Source organism: Rhipicephalus microplus, chromosome 1, assembly GCF_043290135.1.
Source record: "Rhipicephalus microplus isolate Deutch F79 chromosome 1, USDA_Rmic, whole genome shotgun sequence".
Lineage (NCBI taxonomy): Eukaryota > Metazoa > Arthropoda > Arachnida > Ixodida > Ixodidae > Rhipicephalus > Rhipicephalus microplus.
Window position 1 is genome coordinate 165,867,499 of NC_134700.1, and position 11,697 is coordinate 165,879,195.

Sequence of the window (11,697 nt, forward strand, 5' to 3'; positions counted from 1 at the left end):
GTGTGTGTGTGTGTGTGTGTGTCTGTGTGCTTCCTTCGGTCAGTGTGCGCTGCCTACAAGGAGCACGTACTCATTCACGGAGAGTTCTTTGTTTGGTAGATCCAGAGTTACTGCCCAGGGGCCATATACAGATGTAATAGGATATATTCATTTTAAGGTGGGCACATGTTGTCACAGGTTCCATTAATTAGGGAGGCGATCGCTGGGCTGATTCCAAGGGCCGAAGTATCGGCCCCCCGAACCGCACCACGAAAGCGTGGACAATTTAGAAGTGGTCCTTTTTGGCGCGCCAGCGGACGCCGGCTGTGGCCCAAAGAACAAGTCAGAGCCGAGAGTTGATAAACAAAACAAAGTTATATTCTCAAGTCTGGCAAATCAAGCGATACACAAAAATGCACACTCGACAATAGTTGACTATGATATGTCACCAATCAAACAACGTACTACACAGTACAATCAGTTACACTGGAAACAACAGACACAAACAACAATACGCGCTACACACTAAACGAAAATGACCTGAAATAACCTCAAAAAACTGGGTAAACCATTTGTGCTCTAGCGCACTACCTTTCCTGGTTTTTTTTTACCACCTACTACCGAGGTAAAAATTTACTCTCGTGCTAACTGAGTTTTTGAACGTAGGGTGAGGAGTAAATATTCACCCCAGTGAGGTTATCAGCGAGTATAGAGAGAGTAAATTTTTACTACCTTCACAAGGTTTTTGAGGTGATTACTGGGAGTTATTTCTGGCGGTAAAAAATAAACATTGACGGGTGCATTCGCCCAGAGACGACAAATTTATTGAATAGCAGAACTGATTCAATTTATTGAACGGCAGAATTGGTGACACATAGATTCACATACAGACAACCAAGCACACACAACAAATGCAGAATAATACACCACTAGAACAGACTGCACGCGTTGCTCGACTACACTTCGACAATCCGGTATATATATAGGCACGACTTTTTGACCGGCCAAGTAGTACCGGTAGGAGAGCTCTTTTTTTCCATCGATTAACAACAACGCTTGAAGGTGCAAGTTTAAGCTTCAGGTGGGCTGCAGAGCACTAAATGTCACACCGACCTTTTATTATAAATCTACACGATCTCACCTTTTTGATTATCCAATAATTGCTTGGCACACCGGGCTCTTTGCCCCACGCGTGTTAGCACTGCTGATGCACAAGTCCATAAAATATACCTAAGTACACACAAACCATGGTAGCTCAATGATTTTAATTGAGCGACGGTGCACAAACACAGTAGCAGCACGTATTCATCACAACGGGCGTAGAGGAGTGGTGCACGCCTGCACACAAGCTTCTAACCGATGGTGTTCTAGGCCTTTTCGAGGAGCACGGCTATCCGATGAAACACAGCTGGCGATCACAAAACACATATCCTGTGCGAATTTCGTCGTCATTTCAGACACAAATGAACACGTGACCGCTATCTTGCGGAGACAGGGCGGTGTATGCATACTTCCAACGAAAGACCACCATCCGGGCAGGTCCGGGTTTTCTTCGTGCTCACCGGGTGCCGCTTGTTGGTTCCGTCTGCCTCTTATCGGCTTCGTGCTACATGTTTGAGAACAGTTGGTGCATGAGGTGGGCAATTCGGGCAGCACTTTACTCGTGCAGACATCGCCTACTGTGGAACAAAATATATGCGATGCTTCTTTCACCTGCCCCGGCGACACACTCCCACTGGTCACTGGTGGCCGCGGCTCGGTGCCGACGACAGAGTGAAGCATTCTGCTTATTGCTTCTCCAGCAGGTAAGCACGGACGATGACACCAGATTGATTTTGTTACCACTGGCAGATCTGGAGATATCCGCGAACTGGAGATATCCGCGACGTGCAGGTTCGGAGGCACTCGGAAAAGCACGGTCACTCGATGATGTAGGAAACACGTGAGATCCATCAGCCCAACCAGACACACAGATACCTAGCTTCTTTCACTGTCTGTCTCCAAAGCCACCGCCGAGCAAAAGCAACAATTTGCGAAAATATGCAGGACGACTTTCCACAGCAGGGTTTCTTTCTTTTTTTTTCTCTTTTAAGAGCCCCCCCCTCCGTCTTTTTCTTTTTTTTTCGTTCAAAGATTGCTGTTCTCGCTTGTTGTGCTTATGCTGCCCCCAGTTCCAGTAAAAGTGCGCTGACACGAAGTCAGTCCAGAGGCACGGCGATGCAAAAAAAAACAAGAACAAAAACAAAACATCTGTGGGCTTCGCGTACCTTCAGTATTCACTGAGAGCGTCACAAGGGAGGTATGGGGCAAAAGCCGCCGAAGCAGCTGCACCTTGCAGTCACGTGGCAATAAACTCTGAAACGCAGGTTAAAAATCACGTGATAGAAAACTCCCTAAGTGGTAAAACTGGATTTTGACATCCTTTTACTACTTGCCTGAGAGGTGGTGGTAAAACTATGTCATGTACCATCTTTTACTCCTACGCGAGGTAGTAATTTTAAACGCGAGAGAGTTTTCAGAGGTCATGAGCCGGAAAAACCCCAAACTCGGATAGTTTTTGCTTACAGTGTACAATGCAATCACACGCATCGAACAACCAAGGCACTTAAAGACTAAAGAGTTCGAAAACTTATTCAGTCCAATGTCCTTGGAACAAAGTCTGAATGATAATCTTTCAAGAATCACTCAGTAAAAGTCCAGCACTGTTGTCGATCCGCTGCCCCCGAATTTTCTCTTCCAGAAAACCTCGCGTCTTCAATTGGCCGCTCTCCAAGCACCAAACTTCTTCGCCGGTAACACGTCGGCTTCCCACGCGCAGCTGCTGCAACGCGTCTTCGCTCGCTGGCAGTAGACACACTCTTCTTCTTGTAGCACAAGTCTTCACCCCTCAAGTGGAAACTCTCTTCATCACCCTTGTCACTGAGGACAGAAGCCTTCGCCGACACGGCAAAATGACCCTAAGCATACTTTGGCAAAACTTTCTTCATCTCCTGAATACGCACACGGGCGTAAACTGTCTTCATCTCTGGCCTACGCTCCCTGGCGTAAACTGTCTTCTTCCGCTTTCCCTTCTCCGCTGCTCGCTTAAATACCTTTCGCGCTAGATTACAGAAAATTCTAATCGTTTCGTCGGTGCGATGCGCAGCCAAGGTTGGGGAAAGAGCAAGACGTTTCGAGACCCGTCTGCAACACGTGACGCAACTCTCCATCACCACGCCCATTTCCTTCGAGATCTTTCCAGGGCTTGCTTGGCGCCCGACGTGAGGAGGTTGGTTGGTGAAACTACGCTTCCGAGGGGGAGAGACGGCGTGCCTGGGGAGTCTTTGGATTCTTGTTTTCTTCTTTATTGTTGACCTTGAGGCGTCTTTCTGGCGCTTGGTCTTTTTTGAGAGCTTGTTTATGGCACTGCCCCCCCCCCCCTTTAGGAATATTATCTCATAATATTCAAAACCACACAAACGAGTGCGAACAGTCACCACACACAAAGACTGTAACATAGTCCGTCACTCGTGGCGCGTCACCTTCACAATAGAAGACTCAATACAAGTGCACATCACAATTCAATCTCACAATACACAAAATATAACCACAGGTACATGAGTACAACACTCCATCACACATTTCAAACAATACAAACGTACAAGGGTCTCTGCCTTTACAACACAGGTACAATCTTGTCGATCGCATCACTTCTCCGCAACAAACATTTTGTCTCGCTCGACGTACACTTGTGACACAGGATAACAACAACACAACACATTTAGGCTCAACACTACCAAGCACATGCCGATTCAACCTCAGCACCTATCCTGTGTACTTCGAGCTGCGCTTTCGCCCTTTCTTGCGGTGCTTGCTCGATCTCTTCTTACTTTTCCTCGTTCTGTTCCGGCGAGCGCTTCAAATCGACGGTATCTGAGGCATCGTCTCAGCCCTCGCTGACACTTTTGACACCATTAACGGGTCATAACGTCCAGCCGATCTTGTAAGCTTATTCACCAGCTTGTTCACGTCACTACATTGGGCCTGGCTGGCCGACTCCGTCACCTTTTCACTGTTGGCCAGTTGAGGTCGTTCCGCCACAAGTCTAGCTGTACGGCACGTTCTCTCGTTCAACACAATCATCTCCCGATTCACTGTCCTTTGTACCCGGGCTTCACCTTGAGCACGGGTGAAATCCGTCGCGCGATGCTCCTCCACTGTATCCCACGGTCCCTGCGTCGGCGAGGGCTCCATCTTGGGGTCTTCCCCCAAACGTTCTGGATCGTTCGGCCCTCGCGCTTCGTCAATATTTCCGATGATGAGGTCGTACAGGGGGGGTCGTCATGCACAGGGCAGTAACCCTTCCACTGAAGTAAGGAGTTTTAACCTCAATCTCAGCTTCAGGAACCATCCGAACCATACTGTCAATTAGGCAAACCGATTTTGTTTTGCCTGTTAACTCGCTTTCCCGTACCGAATTTCTCCGCACGATAACAGTGGAGTTACCGGTATCTTTTAACACCGTAACCTTCTTGCCCGCGACTTTTCCAGGCAGCGTTGGCATTCCCTTCGTAACACCGGTTGGCCGTTTTTTCATTACAGCACCCGCAATAGGAAGTTTCTTACCATTTTTCAACTCTACGAATCCATCGGTGACGTCGTCATCATCGGCTTTTGGTGCCGCCTGCACACAGGCTACTTGGTGAGTTTGACTCGCTCCGTTACGACATGCGTCTGCCTTGTGCCCGGTCTGACCACATTTGAAATATTTTACAACCGTATGGCTTGTTGAGTTAGTTCGACATTTGTTGGTGCTATGCCCAACTCGGTTACACATAAAACATCGCGGAGCACTCTCTGGTGCATGCTTCTTTTCTTCGGGCGCCAATTTCTTCAACTCTTTGGTACACTCCTTCCTAACCCTGGCCAGATTTGTGCCACCTTGCGCTTCAAAGCATTGGTCGGCCAATTCAAGCATGTCTTCAAGTGACTGAGCTCTACTCTCTTTCAAGTACAGCGACAGGCTTGGGTGGCAACTGGTAAGAAATTGCTCTCTAATAAGGAGCTCTCTAAGCTCATCATACTCCTGTGCGTTGCCTGAAAGTTATATCCATCTGTCAAAATAATGGCTTAATCGGGTGGCGTACTGCGTAGCTGTCTCACCATCAGCTGGTTTTTCTGTCCGAAATCTTTCCCAGAAACCTTCCACAGTAAATATAAATCGCTTCAGTAAAGCAGCCTTCACCCTTGTATAGTTGTCTGCATCGGTTGGCGTCAGCCTACCGTACACACTAAGCAATTCGCCACTCAAGCAAGTACTCAAAGCAGTTGCCCATTGATGTTCCGGCCAATTCTGGCTCCTTGCAATCATCTCAAATCTGTGAAGGTATGCGTCAAGGTCATCCTTCATTTTATCAAACGCTACGAGCAACTTTCTTGGGTTCAAGCGGAAGCCATGATCTTCCCGTTCGCTACTTTCGACTCTAGCTTGGACGGGAGTTTCGCTTCGCTGTTGCAAGCCGGAGCCGCTCGAGTCCCATCTCGTGCTGCCGCTGCCGTTCCCTTTCAGCCATCTCCTCCTCTCTTTCTTCTTTCAGCTGTCGCTCCTTTGCCTCTCTTTCTTCTTTCACCCTCTCAGCTGCCAGCCTTTCTCTCTCCAACTCAGCTGCTTTTTTTCTTGGCCCTCTCAGCTGCCAACCTCTCTCTCTCCACCGCCTCTTTCTCCTTCCGGCTCAGCCACTATCGTAGTTCGGCGCCAGAAAGACCCATCTTCTCACCAAGAGCTACTAACTCTCGAGATCTATGGTGTCTCACAAATAAAATTCTAGCCGCGTGCACAAGATATCTACCTAACTCAGTCTATCGAAACACGCTATGCACACTCGTTAACCAGAACATTGAGCAACACACAGCAATCGTTCCGATAGCACTATCAATAACTCGGGGCTATTTCTGGACACACTGTGACCCAAAAAGGTCCTGTCGCGGAAGCCAGATTACAATCAGTTACACTCGAAACAGTGGACACAAACAACATTTTGCGCTACAATGCAATCACATGCATCGATCAACCAAGGCACTTAAAGACTAGAGTTCGAAAACTTATTCAGTCCAAAGTCCTTGGAACAATGTCTGAATGATATTCTTCCAAGAATCACTCACTCAAAGTCCAGCGCTGTTGTCGATCCGCTGCCCCCGAAATTTTTCTTCCAGGAAACCTCGCGTCTTCAATTGGCCACTCTCCAAGCACCAAACTTCCTCGCCGGTAACACGTCGGCTTCCCACGCGCAGCTGCTGCAACGCGTATTTGCTCGCTGGTGGTAGACCACTCTTCTTCTTGTAGCACAAGTCTCCACTTCTTAGGTGGAAACTGTCTTCATCACCTGCTTTGTCACTGAGGACAGAAGCCTTCGCCGACATGGCAAAATGACCCTACGCACACTTGCTCAAAACTTTCTTCATCTCCTGCCTACGTACAAGGGCGTAAACTGTCTTCATCTCCGGCCTACGCTCCCTGGCGTAAACTGTCTTTTTCTTCTGCTTTCCTTTCTCCGCTGCTCGCTTAAATATTTTTTGCTCTAGATTCCAGAAAATTCTGATCGTTTCGTCGGTGCGATGCGCAGCCAAGGCTGGGGAAAGAGCGAGACGTTTCGCGAGCCGTCTGCGACATGTGATGCAACTCTGCATCACAACGCCCTTTTCCTTCGAGATCTTTCCAGGGCTTGCTCGGCGGCCGATGTGAGGAAGTTGGTTGGTTAAACTACGCTTTGAGACGTCTCTCTGGCGCTTGGTCGCCAGAATTCGGCGGCGCGCTTTTTTTGGGTGCTCGTTTGTGACACATGTCTTAAAAAAGTGCTTTCAAGAAACTCAGCCACTGACTCAGCCAAAACCTAAGGGGTACGCTGTTACCAGTTTTATAGTGTACTGAAAGCATATTCTAGTATATACCGTACTGGCTCGCATAATTTGCGCACCCCTAATACTTTGTCAGCGTTATGAAAAAAAAATATTGACTCGCACAATTTGCGCTCCCTGACCCAGCTAACCCAGCTCGCTAGGGCGCGCACGAAGATGCTTTGGACTGTAGTTACTCTATAGAGTAACTCTATTTCTATTCTGGACTTTCGGATTCTTTAGATGGGCGCGCCGGGGGTGTGCCCTGCCGATCAGGCGAGCACAGTGAGCCGGACTACAAGTGCGAAGTCACTTCTTCCGAAGACTTCCTGTGAACTATACTTCATTTGATACATCAGGTGAAATGCAATGGAAGCTATGCAAAAAGTTCGGCCAGCAAAACGTATAACTCCTCGCGTTTCGTGATCGCTCGCGTGACATCTGATTAGAGCCGGTGCAGCCACGCGTTTATTTGTGCTCCCATTTGACGCGACTGGCGAAAAGAAGAAAGCGGGGTGAGCACAAAAGAACGCGGGTACCGAACGACCCTGTGGTGTCCTATCCTGAACCGACACTGAAAGTCCAGGTGGCCGCCATCGTGACGTATCCAGAGTAGAGAGCCTGCATGTGACGTCACGGGAAAGCTAAACTTTACAACCGCATAATATCAGACGTTCAAGGTCGTTTTTGTTTATAAGACACATAATCAGTTAATTCTCGCCGCAATAACGAAAAAAAAATATTGGTGGTAAGAACATCGAACTACTTTTCATTGCTAACACATCGACTGCAAGAAGTCTGGCTAGCTTCTGCAACGTTTCATGCACATGATGTGTGTCTCTGTTTATAGGGTCCCTAGAATACCATGCACGAACACTCAAACCTGTTGACGGGTCACAGGAACTGCTCGATCATTGGTCCCCCTACATCTCCCCATTTCTACCACTGTGTGAATCCAAGCTCGCGTCACAACAAAGACAACTTTCGGCACTGCAGGCGTGCGACGGCCTGTCGCGCCAACTGTTCCTCTCGTTATCTGCGTTCGCACTGCAACGCATATTTGGTTGATTTAAGAAGTTTAGGTTTCGCCATCTGTCCTTAGCGTTTTCACTGTTCTTTTGTGATCGGCAACAGAATTTTTATATAAGGCAAAATTCAAGCTCGCTGCTGTCAAGTTTGCTGAAGAAACCGGGAATCGTACCACCGCGAAGCACTTCAGCGTGAATTTTTCCAACTTGTGACGATCACTGTGATCGGTCTGAATTGAAGAGAGAGTGCGCTTGCTGAAACAAGTTTTTTGCCTTTGAAGAAGACTTTTCAATTATGCGCGAATGCTTAAGTCTTCCGGTATCGCCGTGTTGGGGGACCTAGTTTCTCCCGCATTGTCGAGAAGAGCTTTGAGAAAATGGGGCATTCGAACGCGCTGGACAGAACCGAGGGCGATGCGCTTTGGGAGGGCGGCGGCAGGGGCCGCGACAATCGGACCTCTGGATCAGCGATTCCGACTAGACGTACCGCACGTGACCGTGTCTGACTCGTTAAGCAACGTGCTAATTCTGTTCAATAAACAAGTACTCACTTGGTTGGTGCTTCAATTTATTTTATTTTCTTTAATGTATATACGTGCGTTAGGACAAGTACTCATTATTTCGTATGCATTCGCGAAATTCCCGCTTAATATGCGCACCCCCTGTTCGGATTCCCAGAATCGCGAAAGGGTTCGCGCAAATTATGCGAGCAAATACGGTACACTGTACCAGCTTCGACCGATTTAGCGTAGTTTTCTGTGCGCCGCCACTTCGGTCACAACCGCCGCTTCCCGGAGCTGAGCACCGCGAAACACTCTAGCTGTTCACAAAAGGTATCATGACTGGATTTTCCATGCGTCATGATAACTTTTCACGCGAGCTTCGGTTGCGTGGTTGGCCATCTCGGACAGAGTTCTGGGCAGAGTTCTGACCCGCCTTCCGCAGTTAGCGCTCCCTCTTTCTGCGGAGATCATCGTCCTTGCCTTACGCGAACCTCGGTTAGTCGGAGATTTAACTACATACATTAGCGGCCCAGTTTCGTGATTTCCACAGAAATGTGGGCACAACACTTCCTTGTCATCACAGCTGCTCGCAGTCTGGTCACTCACCGACAAACACGAGCACAAACACAATTTAGCAGCACATATCACAACTGCGAAGAGCACAACGTGCACAGAGAACGTTGCAACATTCTTTTTTCTCGCGCTGCTTACAAAAGCAAACTTGGCATGGGATGCCCGCTAGCTCGTGAAGACTCCGGTACACAAGTCCAGCGTCGAAGCACAGTAATGCTGCTGGGACTGAAACGCCGATGCGAACGCGCCGCCGAACGCCGGCGTCGGTTGCGTTGCAACCAGCGTCGTTGCCCCGTTGACGCTGGTTGCAACGCAACCGACGTCAACATAATAATAATAATAATAATAATAATAATAATAATAATAATAATAATAATAATAATAATAATAATAATAATAATAATAATAATAATAATAATAATAATATGTTCTTTAATTTTCATCAAGCATAGAATGAGAGAGGCAGGGAGAGAGAGAATAAAACATTTATTGGTAATAAGCCGCTGTAGTGGTTGGATCTCCTAGTACGAAAGACCATCGGCTCTTGGCGCCATCCGGGCTCGGTCGACCAGGGCTTGTTGCTGCGCTGAATCAGGGCTGAACAGGGTCGCCTCGCACTTGACTAATGTAAGAATATGATTGTCTGATATACTGGGATTATTTCGGCACAAAATTTGCACCGCGGACTGTACATCAAAGGGTCTATCCTGGACAATACATAATTTTTTTGAAATGCTGATGATTGTAGTCGTCCCCACGCGACTTGCGATGCGTTATCTAATTTAGGGTCCGGTGGATGTAGAGTGCGTCTACTCAGCCTGATGTGCTGCAGGATGTCAGCATACGAAAGGAGGGGCTGGGGATCATCCTGGTCAGCAAGAAAGTGCGCTTGGATGAAGCAACGAAGGCCCCGTGTAAGAGATCGTGGGCGGAGGCATGAGCGTGTTCATTGCCTCTAACTCCTGTGTGCTCTGGTACCCATAGCAGTTGTATCCACTGACCCTCTTGTCGACGGGCCGCAGCCTGTTGCGAAATTGATTGTGCTAACCGGCCGACTTGACCTCTGGCGAAATCGCGGTACGCCACCTGGGAATCTATGAGGACAAAGATGGCTTTTGGGTTACGCAAGGCTATACAGGCTTCTTCCATAGATGTGATGTCTACCCCGCTAGCTGAAATGTAGTCCACTACCTGTCTCCTGTTTGCCACGGCTGCCGGGGCGTGGTTGTGCAGGAGTCAGGCGGCATCCACAAAAAAGGCGTCTTCAAAATCTGAATATTTGTCATATAATATTTTAGCTCTGGCAGCTCGTCTGTTTTTGTGATGGGCGGTGTGCATATTGCGTGGCCAAGGTTGAATGTGGACTTCCTTTTGCCATTCTTGTAGCAGTGATAGTTTACCAGCGACCTGCATTGGTGGATTTATGCCGAGAGCATCTAGCGTGGCGCGACCTGCCTTGGTACGTGCGATCCGGATCACTTGGTTTGTGTGGTGAGCTTCGAAGAGCTTTGACGCTGTATTATATATGCCCATCGCAAGTAATCTGTCATTCATGGCCCACGGGGGTAGATTGAGGGCTTTCCGATATGAAGGTCGAAGTAGACGGTCTAATTTGTTTTGATCTTTTTTCAGGATGCAGGTACGGAATGCTGTAAGTGACGCGACTGATCACAAAGGCTTGTACAAGACGCAATATGTCCGCTTCCTTCATGCTTCGGTGTCGATTGGCAATTCTAGATTTCATTCGTGAGATACTTGTACAGGTATGATGTAACTTTTCGATCGCTACCTTGTTGTTGCCCTGATTATTAATGTGCCCTCCGAGGACGCGTATGGTTTCCACTTCCTTGACTGAGGATGGATCAAGTTGGACATTCAAAGGAATGTAATTGCCACGTCGCCTGAATACCAGCAATTCTGATTTAGTGGGGGAGCAGTGAAGTCCACATGTTCGACCGGTGCATTCCGCAGTATCCGCAGCCCGTTGAAGCGATTTTTCCATCTGTCCCATGCTGCCGATGCTCGTCTAAATGGTAACGTCGTCAGTGTATATTGCGTGCTTGATTCCGGGTATCTCGCTGAGTGCCCTAGGGAGATCCAGCAATGCGATATTGAATAACATTGGCGAGATTACGGCCCCTTGTGGTGTTCCGGATTCTCCCATTGTGATGGGGGCTGATTTAGCGTCGCCTACTTGATATGGTCAGTTAATGGTTCTTGTACACGTAATTGTAGGTGCGTTGACCACTTCCTATTTTAGCCAAGTTAGCCAGGATAGCCGAGTGCCGGACATTATCAAAGGCTTTTTCAAAGTCTATCGCCAGAATGGCTCGCTTCTGTTGCGTGCGGCTCCACTGGGATGATTGATTATGTCGTGCTTTAAGTAAAATAGAACATCATGTGCCAACGATTGTGCTCTAAAACCAAACATGGTACTTGGGAAAAGGTTTTTATCCTCCATGTATTTAGTGAGCCGAATGTACAGTGTTTTCTCCATTACCTTGCTGGCGCGCACAGAAGGCTAAGGAAACGGGACGAAGGTTGTCTTATTTATCGGCTTTCCGTGATATAGAATAAAGGTAAGTTCGGCCGATTTCCATTCCTGAGGAAGTAGACCATCGACCCAATTCTTATTAATCAGATTTGTAAATATATTGAACATGTCGTCACTTAAGTTGACCATCAAAGGGGTAGTAATTTGGTCAGGACCTGGAGCCGTTCCACGACGCATCATGTCAGTT